General features: G+C 40.0%; 1 pseudogene; it reads left to right on the top strand.

The window, feature by feature from the left end:
• Positions 1–5,455: 5,455 nt before the first annotated feature.
• On the top strand, positions 5,456–6,042 carry LOC113914940 (annotated as a pseudogene).
• Positions 6,043–18,380: the final 12,338 nt, after the last annotated feature.

Below are 18,380 nucleotides of genomic sequence, written 5' to 3'. Positions count from 1 at the left end.
GCCCCAGCACAGGACTCAATCCCAGGACCCCTGGGATCATGACCTGAGCTGAAGGCAGACACTTCACTGACTGAGCCGCCCAAGTGTCCTAGCAGAAAACTTTCTAAAGTTGGTGAAAACCAGGAGCCCACTGACTCAATGCAAGATAGTCCAAGCAGCATAAAATGTACAGGTGACCACATCAAGGCCTATAATAATTAATTTTTGGAAAGCCCAAAATCAGAAAATCTTAACAGTTGCCAGAGGAAAAAAAATTGGGTACAGAGAAACAAAGAGATGGATGGCAACAAATTTTGCATTAGAAAATATGCAATATGCAAGGAAGAAAAAAATGGAAATTTATGGAGTGCTGAGGGGGACTTATCCGATGACTATTCCTTCAGAAATAGACATGAAGTCAGGAGATCTCAGGCAATATTGAGGAGGTGCCTATCATTGAAAGGCAGAACTGTTTCTGGTAAGGATTGTTAGATTGTTGATTCTTTTATTGCATGAGTTTCTCAAGCTTCATGCAACGTGAGCTGAATTTATACTCTCTTTCCAAATGATAGGTTGACCACTGAAGTACACAGATGGAGAGGAGACCCGTAAGGTAGCCAGGGGAAAAAATGGTGAGAATAAATATAAGCTTCTGCATATTGCAGAAGAGATAGTGTCCAACATTTGAGTCCATGTGATTGCAATTGCTCTCTACTACCAGACACCAACAGCCGTGAGAACACAACAGAATATAGAATACAGAAAACTATGATGTCTATTTCTAAACTAAAAATTCCTGTGCATGCAAAAATGAGAGGGGGGATGGAGAAAAGGAGGAGGAGGAGAGAAGGAAGGAAGGAAGGGAGGGAGGGAGGAAGCGAGGGAGGGAGGGAGGAAGGAAGCGAGGGAGGGAGGGAGGAAAGATGTAACTCATGCTTAGTTTAAAAAATAAAAAAGGACAGGGGTGCCTGGGTGGCTCAGTCAGTTGAGCATCTGACCCTTGGTTTTGGCTCAGGTCATGATCTCATGATCGTGGGATCAAGCCCCACGTCAGGTTCTCCACTCAGTGCAGAGTCTGCTTGGGACTCTCTCTCCCCTCTCCCTTTGCCCCTCCCCTACTCACTCACTTGCTCTCTCTCTCAAATAAATAAATAAAATCTTTTTAAAAAAACAAATAAAAATAAACAAACATTTAAACAGACAATAAAAACAGAATGAGTTGAGCCCAAAGACTAATCATTAGTAACTCTGTGCTCTGAAAAATGAAACCATTTTTCTCTAAATCCCAGCACTCTCAAGTATAAAATCAGGAATGTAATACAGTTGATCCTTGGACAATACAGGTTAGGGGTACCGACCCCCCACCCCCCACAGTCAAAAACCCAAGTATAACTTTTGACTCCCCCAAAACTTAACTACTAATAGTCTACAGTTGACCAGAAGCCTTACTAACATAAACAGTTGATTAACACATATTTTGTATGTTATATGTATTATATACTGTATTCTTATAAAGTAAGGTCGAGAAAAGAAAATGTTCAGAAAATCCTAAGGAGGAGGAAATTCATTTTTAGCACTGTACTGTATTTGTAAAGAAACCCAAATCTGTGTATAAGTGGACCCAGGAAGTTCAAACCTGTACCGTTCAAGAGTCAACTGTACTTCAGTGTCTTCTCGTAGGGATTTGAGGAGATATTGTTCCTAAAGTTCTCAGCACAAAACCTATTTCACTAAGAGTTTCTACCATTCCATCTGTCCATATTTACTTCTGTAAATTCCTTCTGAAGCACAGAAAGGAGACATGGGGCCAGACCGACAACTATTGTTGTCAACACTCACCCGTACCCTGGTCCTTCTCAGGTGTGTCTGAGGAAGTGCTCTACCTGAGGCACAGAAAGAGGCTGAGATTACTGAAGAGGGACCCATTTTAATGAACTGATGGTGGGACAATGAAGAGAACTTTAGTCAGCAAACTGGAGGGGCATGGAATTAGAAGGAGTGGCAAATAGAGCTACCCGCGAGAATAAGGAATAGGCTAGAATGCTCCTAATTATGAGCAGTGAAGTTTGATAAGTATCAACCGTTAACAGCATTTGCCTAAACACATCACAACCCCTTGATGTGGAAGTACAGCAAATGAGGAGTATCAGAAAGATCAGAGTGTAGATCTTTTCCCCCATGTGGTGGCTCAGTCTGTGCCAGACACGGAATAGAAGCAACACCTCAGGAGACCACGGACCCCCACCTCTGTATGCTGGAACAAACCAGGTACGCACCACTCTTCACTTTTCTTCCTGATCTGGGGCCTCTGAGGGGGTCCTTGGGTAAATTCTGGGATGTGGAAACAGACCCCTGACTCTGGAGATAGACACTGGGCAGGGTGGGGCTCTGGGGCAACCATGCCTGCTTCCTGTAGCAGGGGCTAGCTCTGAGATGTGCTCTGAGCCTCTGTATTTCCCCTCCCTTCTCTCCGGCCTCCCTTTCCTGTAGCCTTACTCCTGCTTTCCTGAGGGAATTGCCCTTTCTCGTAAATAAGCTTTCTCTTGGCTATGTTTCCCAGGGGATCCTTGCAGTAGGGCTATTTGTTTTAAACATTTTATTTGTTTATTTGACAGAGAGATAGAGAGAGCCAGAGAGCACAAGGGGAGGAGGGATGGCAGAGAGAGAGGGAGAAGCAGGCTCCCCGTTGAGCAGGGAGCCTGATAGGTGCTCAGTGCTCCATCCCAGGACCCAGGATCATGACCTGAGCTGAAAGCAGATACTGAACCGACTAAGCCACCCTGGAGCCCCCCGTAGGGCTATCTGCAATAAAAATGATTATGGGCAAGTTTTCGTCTCATCGGACTACTGAGTAGGAAATAGACTTTGAGTAACTGTATACTCTGCAGGGGTGGCAGAAGAAGGTGGCATTGCTCCAGTAACGTATTTTTGGACCACAAACTGGGGAGAATTAGTGTTTTTATCATTCAAGCATTCTTTCCCAGGCAGGGGGAAAGAAGGAACAGAACTATACTCTGAGTCCTTCAAAGCTAAGGAGCCTTTTTAATTACTGTGGTGTACAGAATGACCGAGATCAATTCTGACACTTATTAGAAGTCTGGTTGTGCATGTGGAGCAAATGGATGATGAATGAAGTCAGCAGAGAGAAGTGCTCCTGGGAGGTGATAAAAATCTCCCACCAGATCCTGAAGCACGCAAGCGAACAGTGAGAAGTATGCCTTCCAGACCCTTCAGTGGGCTAAATTGCTCTACTCTGTTCTTTTTATCAAAAGTGAATTCAGAACGTAGACAGTCTTGCTTGCTTTAGATTAGTTAAAATATAGAGTGTCTCAAATTGTCTTCACATCTTAACTTTTCTCTGAGGCTGCAGTGCAATACATAGAACCAGACAATGTTGGCACCAGAGTGATGAGCACAGTCCGTCCTCTGTCCTCCCTCCTTCCTTCCCTCCTTCCTTCCTTCCTTCCCTCCTTCCTCCTCTCCTCTTCTTTCCTTATCTTTCTTTACTCCTTTCCTTTAGAAAAATTGACAAGAGGGACGCCTGGGTGGCTCAGTCGCTAAGCGTCTGCCTTCGGCTCAGGTCATGATCCCAGGGTCCTGGGATCGAGCCCTGCATCGGGTTCCCTGCTCCGCGGGAAGCCTGCTTCTCCCTCTCCCACTCCCCCTGCTTGTGTTCCTGCTCTCGCTGTGTCTCTCTGTGTCAAATAAATAAATAAAATCTTTAAAAAAAAGAAAAAAAGAAAATTAAAAAAAAAGAAAAATTGACAAGAAGTTTAAAGACCCAAAATATTATTCTTCTACTTTATTTCATTAATTCCTTACTTGGGAATGTGTCCTCCAAGTTTCACTCAACAAAACTGGAGAGCTGTGCACGACGAGGTTTATTTTTAGAACAATGCTTATGGATGTGGACGCTTGAGCCAGGGGGCTATGCTCATCTCATATTAGTTTTGTGACATGGTATGTGTTACTTGTCTGTACCTCAGGGTGCACGTTTACTAAGTAAAAAAAAGCAAAAAGTTGATTAAAAGTTACAAAGTAGGATTGTTGAGATTCAATGAATTATCCACTTAATGAATTTAATGAGATTTAATATAAAATATACCAAGAGTAATAGCATGTTATTAATATTTAACAAATACTACCATAGTATAAATGAGTAAGAGACAGGAGAGGCTAGATGGGGAGCGAGAGGTAGGGTACTACATGACTAGACTCGTGTAGGGGGCCATGTGATCAGGCTCACTGAAAATCCCAGAAATGCTGAGGGGTAAGGAAACCAGAAATAAGGGAACAAACCAGCCCATCCTGCCTTGGGCTTCAGAGGTGGGTTTTTTTAATGGCAGTCCCATTATAAACAGACCCCAAAGAAGAGGTCAGCCATTAAAGATGTTATCACCAGTCCTTCCTCAAACCAAAGACATCACAAGAATGTTACGGCCACAGGCTCTGTGGTCTGTTCTAAATAAAAGACCATCAGTGGAGGCCCATGTTGGCAACCCAGTGGGGAACTCTCTCACTCCTGAGAGCTCTATTTGCATCCTTGCTCAACAAAACTCTCTCACTTCACTCACTCTCCTTTGTCCACAAGATTCATTCTTTGACTCCATGAGACAAGAACCTCGCTCTCCTGCTTCATAAACATAAGATCAACGAAATACATAATGGTAGTAAAATCCTACTTAAAAAGTGGTTTAGAGGTTCTACTTACAGCCTGAGAGTGTGAGGAGGTTTACGGAGCTATCCTCAGGCAAACTGGTAAAAATTCTTTAAAAGCATTTCATGTGTCTATAAATGGTCATAAAGTCAATGAATAATATTTATTGGAGGCAAATCAACTAAAACATGGGGAAAAAGCAAGAATCTGCGATATTTAAATCTAAACCTGCTTCTTCAGCCTTCCCCCTGCTCCCACTCAGAGGGCTGTCTTTCTGAGAGGGGCGGGACGTCAACACTTCTCACCCTGCCCCCACTACCTGTTGTGAGGCTAAGTTCCGGGTGAATGTACCTGAAACATGGCCTCCTTCTTTCTTCTCAACCCCACTTATGGCTCTTCTTTGGGCACAACACTGCTGAGAATGCTGGGTCCTGACTGCCCTCCTCCAGCTCATGAGCTGGGTTCCATACCATGAGAGGCAAGCTGAGGGGACCTGAGTTGTTACCCTCCTTCACTGAACACTTAGCTCCTGAAGTAGCAGTGTCACATATAAAGAAATGTGTCATTTTTCCTATACCGCAGCACCAGAGCTATGATTTAGGGATTTTTTTTTTTTTTTTTTTGGCCTGGGAATGGGGAGTAGCTGACCATAGAACAGGAGGTATCCAAATCCAAAGGAAGTTATTTCCTTTGAAACGGAGTGTGGAGAAATTCAAGCCTGAAGGTTCTCTCAAAAATAGTGTAGGTTGGTGTCTTCTTCCTGCCTTGTCTTCTGTGTTTTTGTTCTCAGAGCTGCTGATAGCAAGATGTCTTTAGGAAATGCCAGAATTGGGGATCCTGCCCCCCAACTTCAAAGCCACGGCTGTTATGCCAGATGGCCAGTTCAAAGACCTCAACCTATCTGACTACAAAGGAAAATACACTGTGTTCTTCTTCTACCCTCTTGACTTCACGTTTGTGTGCCCCACGGAGATCACTGCTTTCAGTGACAGGCAAAAGAATTTAAAAAACTCAACTGCCAAGTGATTGGTGCTTCTGTGGATTCTCATTTCTGTCACCTGGCATGGATCAACACACCCAAGAAACAAGGAGGATTGGGACCTACGAACATTCCCTTGGTATCAGACCCCAAGCGTACCATTGCTCAGGACGATGGGGTCTTAAAGGCTGATGAAGGCATCTCATTCGGGGGCCTCTTTATCATTGATGATAAAGGTATCCTTAGGCAGATCACGGTAAATGACCTTCCTGTCGGCTGCTCTGTGGATGAGACTCTGCGACTGGTTCAGGCCTTCCAGTTTACTGACAAGCATGGGGAAGTGTGCCCAGCTGGCTGGAAGCCTGGCAGTGATACCATCAAGCCTGCCGTGCAGAAGAGCAACGAATATTTCTCTAAGCAGAAATGAGCACTGGGTCGTTTTAGGGCTGGGCTGCAGTGGGCGGCCATGAAAACAAAATCTCTTTTGTACTATTGCCATGTTTAGAACATAAGAATTTAGACTCTGTGCAGATGTGGTATGGGGACAAGACAGGTCTCTCCTGCAGGGGTTGGGGAGGTGAGGCTTCCTTCCTCTGGAGAGAAGGACCTGAGCTGTTATGGGGCAGGTCAGCTGTTATGTACAGTAGCAGGGCATCACTTTTGGTCTTTTGTTGTTTCTATTAAATTTGAACTGAGAAAAAAATATAGTGTAGGTTGTAGTGAAAGGCATCAATGGGTTAATTGGAGATATATGCTAAGCTATACACTGGCTAGCTTCACAGGAAAAAAATGGAAACAGATAGAAGAAGCCTGTCTGGGGCCAAAACAAATTCCAAACACTGACCGTTAACTATCTCTTGATTGCATGTTTGTGGAGCAATTCAAAAGGCACTGGAAAGGCACTGTTGAAAACAACAGAGCAGGTGCGCCTGGGTGGCTCAGTCGTTAAGCGTCTGCCTTCGGCTCAGGTCATGATCCCAGGGTCCTGGGATCGAGCCCCGCATCGGGCTCCCTGCTCGGCAGGAAGCCTGCTTCTCCCTCTCCCACTCCCCCTGCTTGTGTTCCGTCTCTTGCTGTGTCTCTCTCTGTCAAATAAATAAATAAAATCTTAAAAAAAAAAAGAAAACAATAGAGCAATAAGGCTGCAATTAGTGGAGATTAATAGCTGGTTGAGGGCAGGGAAAGAAACATTCAAAGGAGGAAACCACGGTCATCCCAGGTGACTGTGGGCATACCCAAGGCTGTGTTCCCTGAGGAGAAACATGGGAAGCTTCACACTGCAGGGGGAGAAATAGGCTTACTAAAATAGTCCAGCCAGTGAATGTAAAAGTAAACAAAGAAATAAAAATAGCTTGGGAACAGTACAGTTCCCAGAAATGCTACAGTATATTATACAAAATGTCCATTTTCTAACAAAAAATTATGAGACATGCAAAGAAGCAGGAACATGTTAGTATAGATAAAGAGGGGGCATTTTATAGTGATAAAAGGGTCAGTCCACAAGGAAAACACAATTATAAACATATATGCACCTAACAATAGAACATTAAGATACAGGTAGTAAAACCAACAGAAATTAAGGGAGAAATAGATAATTCTACAATCACAGTTAGCGACTCGACGCCTCGGTCCCATAATGGATGGAACAGCTAGGCATAAGATAAAAAAGTGTACAGAAGGCTTGAACACACTACACACCAACCAGACCTAATAGACTTAAGGAGAACATTCCGTCCAACAACAGAATAGGCATTCTTCTCAAGTGCACATAAAAGACTATAAGTTAGGTCATAAAGCAAACCTGAATACATTTAAAAGGATAGAAATAATACAAAGTATGTTTTCCAACCACACTAGAATGAAATAATAATCAATAATAGAGATGAACTTGGGAAACACACACACATGGAAACTAAGAAACTAAGCCACACACTCCTAAAAGTGGGCTGGGGGGACGCCTGGGTGGCTCAGTCATTAAACGTCTGCCTTCGGCTCAGGTCATGATCCCAGGGTCCTGGGATCGAACCCTGCATCGGGCTCCTTGCTCCGCGGGAAGCCTGCTTCTCCCTCTCCCACTCCCCCTGCCTGTGTTCCCTCTCTCGCTGTGTCTCTCTCCGTCAAATAAATAAAATCTTTAAAAAAATAAATAAATAAAAATAAAAGTTGGGGGGGGAGTGTGGGGGTGGTGGTCCAGGAGAAAGCAAAAGGGAAATTAGGAAATGCATTCATGATAAATGACATATACTTATGGAATGCAGCTAGAGCAGTGTTTAGAGGCAAATTTGTACCTGAAAATACATTTCTTAAAAAAGAAGAGGGGTGCCTGGGTGGCTCAGTCAGTTAAGCATCCAACTCTTGATTTCGGCTCAGGTCATGATCTCAGGATCATGAGATCAGCCTCTAGTCAGGCTCCATGCTGGGCGTGGAACCTGCTTAAGATTTTCTCTCTCTCCTCTCCCTCTCCACCACCGCCCCCAGCTCCCTTCTCTCTCTTTCTAAAAGAAAAAAGAAAAGAAAAAAGATCTCAACAATCAATAACGTAATATTCCACCTAAAGACACTGGAGGAAAAAAAAACTATGCTTAAAGCAAACAGGAAGAAGGAAATATCAGAGCAGAAATTAATGAAATAGAGACCAAAAATAAATACAGAAAATCAATGAAACTAAAAGCTGGTTATTTGAATAGTCCAGCAAAATGGACAAATCTTTAATTACAATGAATAAGAAAAAAAGATAAAATCTCAAATTAAAAATTAGAAAGGAAAGAGAGAACATTGCTACTTATCTTACAGAAATAAACATTGTAACTGTATAGTATTAGCAATTGTATGCAAATAAATTAGATTTCTTAGCTGAAATGGGAGGATTTCTAAAAGACACAAAGTACTAAAAAGACTCAAGAATAAGCAATCCAGTAGACCTCTAACGAGAGAAGAGATTGGCTTACTAATAAAAATAATTGCCCTCAGAGAAAATCCCATGCCCAGATGGCCTCATGGGTGAATTCTACCAAGCATTTAAGGAAGAGTTACTACCAAATTTTCAACTCTTCCGAAAAGTAGAAGAGGAGGGAACACTTACAAACTCAATCTATATGGCCAGTCTCACCTTGATACCCAAACCAGAAAGTACATCACAATAAGTGAAAACTACAGACTAATATCTCTTAAGTATGTAGAGGCAAAAATCCTCAACAAATTACTAGCCAACTAAATCCTGCAATATATAAAAGAATGATATACCATGACTACGTGGGTTGTATGCCAGGAATGTAAGGTAGATTTACTGTCTGAAAATCCATTAACATACTGCACCATCACACAGAAAAACGCACCATCGATAGAAGAAACTTCACATGATCATCCAACTGATGCAGAAAAGTATTTGACAAAATCCAATACCCTTTCATTATAAAAGCACTCAATAACTAGGAATAGAAGGGGCCTTTCTTAAAGGACATCTATGAAAATCCCAAAGCTAATACCATACTTAATGGTGAAAGATTGGATGCTTTCTCCCCAAGAGTAGGAATAAGATAAGATTATCTAGTCTGTTATCACCACTTCTGTTATCAACATTGTGCTGGAAGTTCTAGTTAGGCAATTAGGAAATGAAAATAAGAGGAATTCAAATCAGAAAGGAAGAAGAAAAACTGTCTCTATTGGCACATAACCTCACTGTGTATATCGGCACTCCTAAGGAATCCACTAAAAAATCTACTAGAACTAATAAACTAGTTTAGCAAGGTGCAGGATACAAAATCAACATGCAAAAATCACTGTAATTCTATACACTTGCAATGAACGAGCTGAAAATGAGATTAATAAGACAACGCTATTTACAATAACATCCAAAAGAATAAAATATTTAGAAATACAATTAATAGAAGCATAAAAGTCAATGCTACAAAGACATAATTCAAATACCTTATTTATAGGTATAGTTAAATGAAACAAATCCTGTGCTCAATGAATTATAATGTTTAATATTGTTGTAATGGCAATAGCTGATTCAATACCCTCTCTTTTATAATCCCAGTTGGCTACTTTTTATTTTATTTTATTTTTTAAAGATTTTATTTATTTATTTGTCAGAGAGAAACAGAGGGAGAGCACAAGCAGGGGGAACAGCAGGCAGATGGAGAAGCAGGCTCCCCGCTGAGCAAGGAGCCTGAGGTCGGGCTCTATCCCAGGACCCTGGGACCATGACCTGAGCTGAAGGCAGACGCTTAACCGACTGAGCCACCCAGGAGCCCCTCAGCTGGCTACTTTTTTAAAAAAGTCGATAACATTGATTCTAAAATTCATATGGAATTGCAAGGGACCTAGAATAGCAAAACGTTTTCGTAAAAAACAAAGTGTAGGGCTCACACTTTCAGTTTCAAAGCAATAATACAAAGCAATAATAATCAGGATAGCATGATAGTGACATAAGGATAGACATACATATCAATAGAAGAGACTCCAGAATTAAAGTTCACGTGTTTGTTTACAGTCAACCGATCTGTGACAAGTGTGCCAAAACCATTCAATGTGAGAATAGCCTTTTCAACAAATAGTGTTGGGGACAACTGGATAGCCGTGTGCAAAATAATGAAGTTGGAACCTTAGCTCATACCATAAATAAAAATGAATCCAAAATGGATTAAAAATCTAAATTTAAGAGCTAAAATTACAAAACTCTTAGGAAAATATAGGAGTAAATCTTCATAACCTTGGGCTTAACAATGGATTCTTAGAGATAAGATCAAAAAAAATATATGAGAAACTGAAGAAAAATAGATCAAGTGGACTTATCACAATCAAAGCTGGGCTTCAGAGGAGACCATCAAGAAAGTGAAAAGTCACCCACAGAATAGGAAAGAAATATTTGCAGATCATATATCAGATAAGGGACTTGTATATAGAATATATAAGGAATTCATCTAAGTCAATACTAAAAAGACAGAAAACACAATTTTTTTTAAGAGTTTATTTATTTGAGAGAGAGAATGAGAGAGAGAGAGAGAGAGAGAGAGAGAGAGCACGGGAGGGGGGAGGGGCAGAGGGAGAAGCAGACTCCTGCCGAGCAGGGAGCCCGATGTGGGACTCGATCCCAGGACTCCAGGATCATGACCTGAGCCGAAGGCAGTCGCCTAACCGACTGAGCCACCCAGGCGCCCCAAAAGACACAATTTTTAAATGTGCAAAGGATTGGAATAGACATTTCTCCAAAGAAGATACACAAATGGCCATAAACCTACGAAAAGATGTTCAAAATCATTAGTCACAGGGAAATGCAAATCAACACCATGATGAGATACCACTTTCTACCCACTAGAACGGTTATAATCAAAAGGCCAGCCAATAACAGGTGTTGGTGAGGATGTGGAGAAATTGGAACTGTCACACACTGCTGGTGGGAATGGAAAATGGTTGATCCACTCTGGAAAACAGTTTGGCAGTTCCTGAAATGGTTAAACACAGAATTATCATATGACCCAGCAATTCCATTCCATGTCTACACCCAAGAGAACTAAAAACATAGGTACATAAACAAAAATTTGCACATTAATGTTTATAGCAGTGTGATTCATAATCATCAAAAAGTGGAAACAACCAAAATGCCCATCAACTGATGTGGATAAACAAAATGTAACATATCCTTGCAACAGAATATTCCTTGGTTATAAAAAAAAAAAAAGGAAGCACTATACTATACATGGTACAACATGAAATAGTTCTTTCTGGGCCTTCTTGCCACCTAATTCACACAGAACTCTTTTTCAAACCTGGACACAAGAGTGACATATTTCTATAACCTAGAAAATTTTCCAGACACCTGATAAATGACATTGCTAAGTTTCCATCATTTTCTTTCTCCTTTATTTTTCCTACTTTTGCTACTCAGGGCCTAGTGTGGACGTAGGGTTGGGATCTGCTATCATAGACAAACATGGCTTGGCTTAAGACTCCTTTGATTTGTGAGCTATAAAGTCTGCAGAATCAGGAACACTAGTGTCTATTTTTCTACTAGTATTTCTCATAGAAGAGCACAGAGCATTGTGAATCGTGAGTAGTCAATAGTGAATAGTGAATCTGATGCTGTTAACAGATGGTTTCTTTACAGAATGAGAGAAATTGTGGCTTCCAGTGGGATAACTGTGGATATTTCCTCAAATGAAAACCAAGGTACCCAGTGAGGGAGGGCGGTAACATCTGACACCTCAGCACACACACCAAACAAGCTGCAGAGATTCCTGAAGGAAAATCTCAAACAACTGGGGGTAGGTGAGCCTCTGCCAGGTGGAAGTTTTGGTGAGGAGAGACTGGAAGTTTTGTTTAATCTTAGGTGGTGGTGGTGGCTGGGTTGCCTGGGAGGTGGTAGAGTGGAGTCTTGGGAATCCCATGAAGGAGGCCTTGATGGACGCCAGTGTATGCTTGTCCAGGTGATGCCAGGGAAAAGGACAAGGGGTCGCAGTGATGCTATTTTAGCTGTTGCCACTAGAAGGAGCAGATGCCGCTGTACGGAGCTTTACTTAAGAGCACTCTCTTATTTTAATTTTTTTATTTACATTCAATTTAGTTAACATATAGTGTATTATTAGCTTCAGGGGTAGAATTAGGGACATCTGAGGGTTCGATACGTGGGTGACCTCTATGTTTGAACAAAGAAATCTTCTCTCTTGGAATATTCGCTCATGTCTGTATTTTATTCTATTCTGTCTTTATCCAGGTGGCTCAGATTATGATTGGTGTGACATTCATCTTCTATGGGATCATTGGAATTATAGTTCTCCATTACACAATACACAAAATCAGTTTCTTCTCATTTAAGATAGGCTTTCCCATATGGGCAGCTCTATCTGTGAGTATGTCTGATTTGTGTCTAAAATAATTAATAGTCAATTACCTCTTCATTCAGTCACTCATCCAGTGGTGCGTTAGCCTCCTGCAAATGCTGCAGAGTTTTCAAACATGCTAATCGAAGATTCAATATTCAGTCTCGGCCATTCTAGATCTTCCATTGTAATATGAGCCTTAAAGTCTATGTGTTGGGGATTCTTATTAAATTCTAGGTGTGTAGCATAAAGTCATACAGTGAGCTGCTCACTTGCTTTAGGAGACTATATTGGATTGGGTTATTAGATAATCCTTGGTTTATCCACAGACTTATCTTCAAACATGCAAGGGGTATTGAAGTGTGGAAGATGATGGTGAGGTGGTGAATTACTCCTTTCAACTTCTCTGTTTTCCAGGCCAAAATTACTGAGATGAATATCATGTTGTAGGAGTGCATATGGTCCCTCGTCCGAACCTCAAAATAACTTTACTTTATATCTAGCTCTCTTTTTCATTTTTCTCCACCTTCCATTAAAACATTCACAGGATTCCTTTGATTTCACTCCTCTACTTTAGATAAAGATTTTTTACCTTTAAATATTGTCAGTTATTTTCATAAGGATGTGAAGACAGCAGGAAAATTTAGTCATGTACTATATACAATTCAATAATCTGCTCTACTCAAAGTTTTGAAGGGATTTTCATAGGAAAAAAATAGTAAGAATAAAGTTGGTCCTTTAGAGATGGACAGTAAATGTCCAGGAAGCAGTGCTAATATGCCCCTTTCTCTCCCATAAGCAGTTTATCATTTCTGGATCTGTGACAGTTGTGTCTGCAAAGAAGCGAACAAAAGCTCTGGTAAAGTATCAGTTAATTCATATTTCATTTATGAATAGTGTGTGGCCATCTAATACTCTGATATCCTATACAAAGCCCAGTGGGCCAGGCCAGAAGTTCCGTGGTTTTCAGTACTTTTGAGGACAAGTACAAAGGTCTTTTCTTTCCACTAATTCATCTGATCACCCCAGGTCTGGATATAATTAGAAGCCCTCTCAGGTTTAGATAGGATATATTGCCCTGGCGCTTTAGAATACAAATTTCCATGAGTAAAACTGGAGATCGACTTCATGGTCATGAATAATGTTGATATACAGAAATGAACGCCTTTAGGCTTGATCACGGTAGACCTCAATTTGGGCCCATCCCGCGCAGGGAAGGGAAATAAGAAAGATCCACAGCTGACGATTTTGCCTATGGCACATTTTATTCAGTTGTCAGTTGCTTCAAGCTTTCCTTTGCTCCATTGTGGGTTTCCATTTAATTTAACTGGCAGGAAGAGGTATTATGAAAGCTTAGCGAATCTCTCTCCTGGGAAAGGTTTATGGAGGCCTGTAAGAACACGGAAATAGGAGTGCCCCGGTGGCTCAGTCGATGAAGTGTCTGATTCTTGATTTAGGCTTAGGCCCTGATCTCAAGGTTGTGTGATAAGAACCCCATATGGGGCTCTGCACTCAGCACAAAATCTGTTTGAGATTCTCTCTCTCTCTCCCTCTGCCCCTACCCCCACTCAGTCACATGCTCTCCTTCTCTAAAATAAATACATAAATCTTTATTAAAAAGAATATGGAAGTAAAGGGTCCTGAATATTTTCGGTGAATGAACATTTTTTTGTATTTCAGCTGAGAGGAAATGTGAGAGCTAACACTCTCAGCACAACTGTGTCGGGCATTGGAATTCTTATTCTCTCAAACAACTTAATAAAAACCATCTTCCTGGATTGTGACAGAGATCTATGTTCTGGTATCAAATCAGTTACAACTGTAAGTATTTTTCTTCTAAACGCTGAAAAGCCTGACAACTTAGGAGGCTCAGGATCAGGAGATAAGACAGCAAAGGCACAATGTTGTTTTTTGTTTTTTGTTTAAGATTTTATTTATTTATTTATTCGAGAAAGAGAGAGAGAGAAACAGCATGAGAGGGGAGAAAGTCAGAGGGAGAAGCAGGGTCCCCGCTGAGCCAGGAGCCTGATGTGGGACTCGATCCCAGGACCCCGGGATCTTGACCTGAGCTGAAGGCAGTCGCTTAACCAACTGAGCCACCCAGGCGCCCAGCATAGGTGCAAGTCTTAAAAAAAAAAAAAAAAAAGTTCCTGCACTTGAGGTTTATTCATAATTTCTAGCTAAATTTGATGTCTTTTTAACAAGAGGCAAAATATTTCCATTCCATATGAACATCGCCAGGGCAGAGAGCCCAATATTCCTTTATCCCAATTGGATTCCTTCATGAAAAATGGCAAACAAATGGACCAATGTTATTTATTTCTTCATCCAAGACTGTGGTGATTTCCATTATCTGCTTTATATTAATTCTTCCACAATTTTTCTACAATAAATATGCATTACTTATACAATTAAAAACCATCAATAATAATAAACATTGCCTTCAGGGTTTATATTTTATCTACATTACCAGTACCGGTAAGCAGACCTTCCACTATATGGCCTTGTGGAAGAAAGGGAGATTGAATATCTAAGGAAGAAGAAGAAAAATATATATTATTTAATTATATAATGAAATATATATTAAATTAATTACATATAAATTATATAATTTATAATATTCATTATATAATATGTAACTTGTATAATTATATTAAATTATATATAAATTAAATATATAAAATTTCTCTTGGGGAAATTTTTTTTAACAAAAACAAGAAGATTGGAGGATTACTGCTTCTGGACAAGTTGGAGTAATGGGGATTGGGTTCTTCCTTCCACTTGAAATGCCGCCACCACCAAAACTCAAGAAATATAAGAAACAATGATTTTCAAGACACTGGACAGTGACAGTAACAAAGAATTCGATCCCTGAAGATGATATACAAATGAAGCAAGCCTAATGACTGCTCCCCCATACTGACTTGCAAGCATTTCCCGGCCACAGCACAGGGTTGGAGAATCCAGGTGGAACCAGGAAAACTCTCTGAGTTGAGGAGATGGGGGAAGCTGAGACTCAGGAGAAGCCAAGGCATCAAGGGAACTGGAGGGTGTTATGCTGAGTGAAATAAGTCAATCAGAGAAAGACATGTATCATATGACCTCACTGATATGAGGAATTCTTAATCTCAGGAAACAAACTGAGGGTTGCTGGAGTGGTGGGGGGGTGGGAGGGATGGGGTGGCTGGGTGATAGACATTGGGTAGGGTATGTGCTATGGTGGGCGCTGTGAATTGTGCAAGACTGTTGAATCACAGATCTGTACCTCTGAAACAAATAATACATTATATGTTTAAAAAAAAAAAGAAGATAGCAGGAGGGGAAGCATGAAGGGGGGAAATCGGAAGGGGAGATGAACCATGAGAGACGATGGACTCTGAAAAACAAACTGAGGGTTCTAGAGGGGAGGGGGTGGGGGGATGGGTTAGCCTGGTGATGGGTATTAAAGAGGGCACGTTCTGCGTGGAGCACTGGGTGTTATATGCAAACAATGAATCATGGAACACTACATCAAAAACTAATGATGTAATGTATGGTGATTAACATAACATAATAAAAAAAAAAAAAGAGTTCGCAGGACAGAGCACTTGAGAAGAGAGATCTGCAAACAGAGATAATTCCAGACATATACAATAGGTCCCCTGCATGAAAGAATACCTGAAGGCAGAGAAAGGATCACCCTGAACCATTAAAGGGAACAGTACCCAACATTCACATAAGGCCAGTACAGTGTCAGTTTCAACCTGCCAACCTGTAAAAATATCCTGTATCTAACATGATAAAAGTACAATGTCTCACATCTAATAAAAAATTTACCAGGCATACAGAGAAACAAAATAATATGTTCCATAACAAGATAAATCAATTGAAAACAGACTCAGAAAAGACACAGGTGTTAGAATTAGCAGACAATGATGTTAAGAGTTACTTTACTCTGCATTCCATACTTCCAAAAGTTAGGTACAGACATGGAAAATATTTTTTTAAAAGTTCCACATCAAACTTCTAGAGAAGAAAACTGCTATGTTTGGGGAGCCTGGCTGTCACAGTTGGTTGAGCATCTGACTCTTGATCTCAGCTCAGGCTGTGAGTTCAAGCCCCACACTGGGCCCTGCACTGGGCATGGAGCCTACTTAAAAAAAAAAAAAAGTAAGAAAACTATTGGATGTCTGAGAAGAAAAACTGGCTGATAAGATTAATGACAGAATAACCATTCAAGAAAATAAATACTTATAATAAAATACTAATAATGACCTTGAAGAAATAATATTAAAAACTCTCCAAAGTGAAAAAGAGAGGTACAAAATAAACGTGAAAATATTAAAAGAGTATCAGTGGCCAATGAAATAACTTCAAGTTATTGAGGAGACATGTAATTGGGGTCCCCACAGAAAGAGAATGTGGGACAGAAAAAAATATTTGAAGAAGCATTGGGTAAATTTTTCCAAAATTTCTTAAAACTTGTATAATCACAGAATCCAAGAAGCTGAATGAACTCTGAGCATAAGAAAATAAACAAACCAACAATCTATATCAAGACACATCATAGTGAAATATCTCAAAACCAATGATTGAAAGAAAATCTGAAAAGCAGCCAGGGTGGGGGAAAAACACATATCATACAGAGAATGACAACAGATTCCGTATCAGAAACAACACAAAGGAGAACAGAGTGAAACAAAATTTTAAAATACTAAGAGAAAAAAATTTGTCACCTTCGAATTCCATGTCCAATGAAAATATCTTTCAACATGAAGACCCAATAAACATGTTTTAAGACACGCAAAGGCTAAAATAACTTATCACCAGAGACTTACATTACAAAAAAGTGTCAAGTTCTTCAAGAAGAAGGAAAATGCATCCAATGATAGCAAGGTATTTGGGGCACTTAAAAATATGTATGAATCATGTGTAAAGTAACAAAAGCATCCAGCCCAAGAGGGTAGAAATGAAAATATATGATTATAGGGTTCTTATATTACAGATAAAGTGTTATAATATCAATTGAATATAGGTTATGATTGTTTAAATATACATATAAGTCCTAAAGCAACCCCTATAATAACACAACAAAGAATTATATCTAATAAGCAAAAATAGGAGATAACATGAGATCACAAAAATATGTAATTAATCCAAAAGAAGGCAGCAAGTGGAGAAAGGGGAAAAAATAGATAGGACAAATATAAAATATATAATAAAGTGAAAGACTTAAGGTTAACCATATAAGGGATCACAATAAATATAAATAGCCTAAATAAAAGCCAGAGATGGACAGATTGGATTAAAAAAAGAAGAAGAAAAAAAAAAAAAGACCAAACTCCGTGTTCCCTATAAGAAATACACTGTAAATATAAAGAGATAGGTATGTTTGAAGTAAAGGAGGGAAGAAAAGACATATCATGAAAAGAAAGTTGGTCTGTGAATATCAGAGTAGATTTTAGAGTGAAATATACAACTAGGGATAAAGGAGGTCATTTATAATGATAAAGATGATTTTGGGGAAAAAAATGAACAAAATAGGAATTGAATTCATAAAATAAGAATGAAAAGAGAAACGGACTGGGAGAAAATGTTTGCAAAACACATGTCTACCAAAGGACTGGCACCTGGAGTATATATCTGGAGTATATAAAGAATTCACAAGAGTAAAACACCAACAGTGCAATTAAAAAGTGGGCAAATGATACAAAGAGACACTTTGCTGAAGAAAATATGTGCATAGGTCAAATTGGCACAAGAAAAGACATTTAACATGACTATTATTTAGGTAAATGTACATTAAGACCATGACAGAGTATGACTACCTCCCCAACACAATATATAAAACTTAAAAACTAATGACAATACTGAATGGTGTGAAGGATGCAGAAAAACAGGATCTTTTAATGCATTGCCAGTGGAGAGATAAAATGGTACTCTGGAAAATATCCCTCAGGAAAGT

This window comes from Zalophus californianus, chromosome 11, assembly GCF_009762305.2.
Source record: "Zalophus californianus isolate mZalCal1 chromosome 11, mZalCal1.pri.v2, whole genome shotgun sequence".
Lineage (NCBI taxonomy): Eukaryota > Metazoa > Chordata > Mammalia > Carnivora > Otariidae > Zalophus > Zalophus californianus.
Note: the sequence above shows the minus strand (reverse complement) of the source record. Positions and strands in the feature narration are given on the sequence as shown.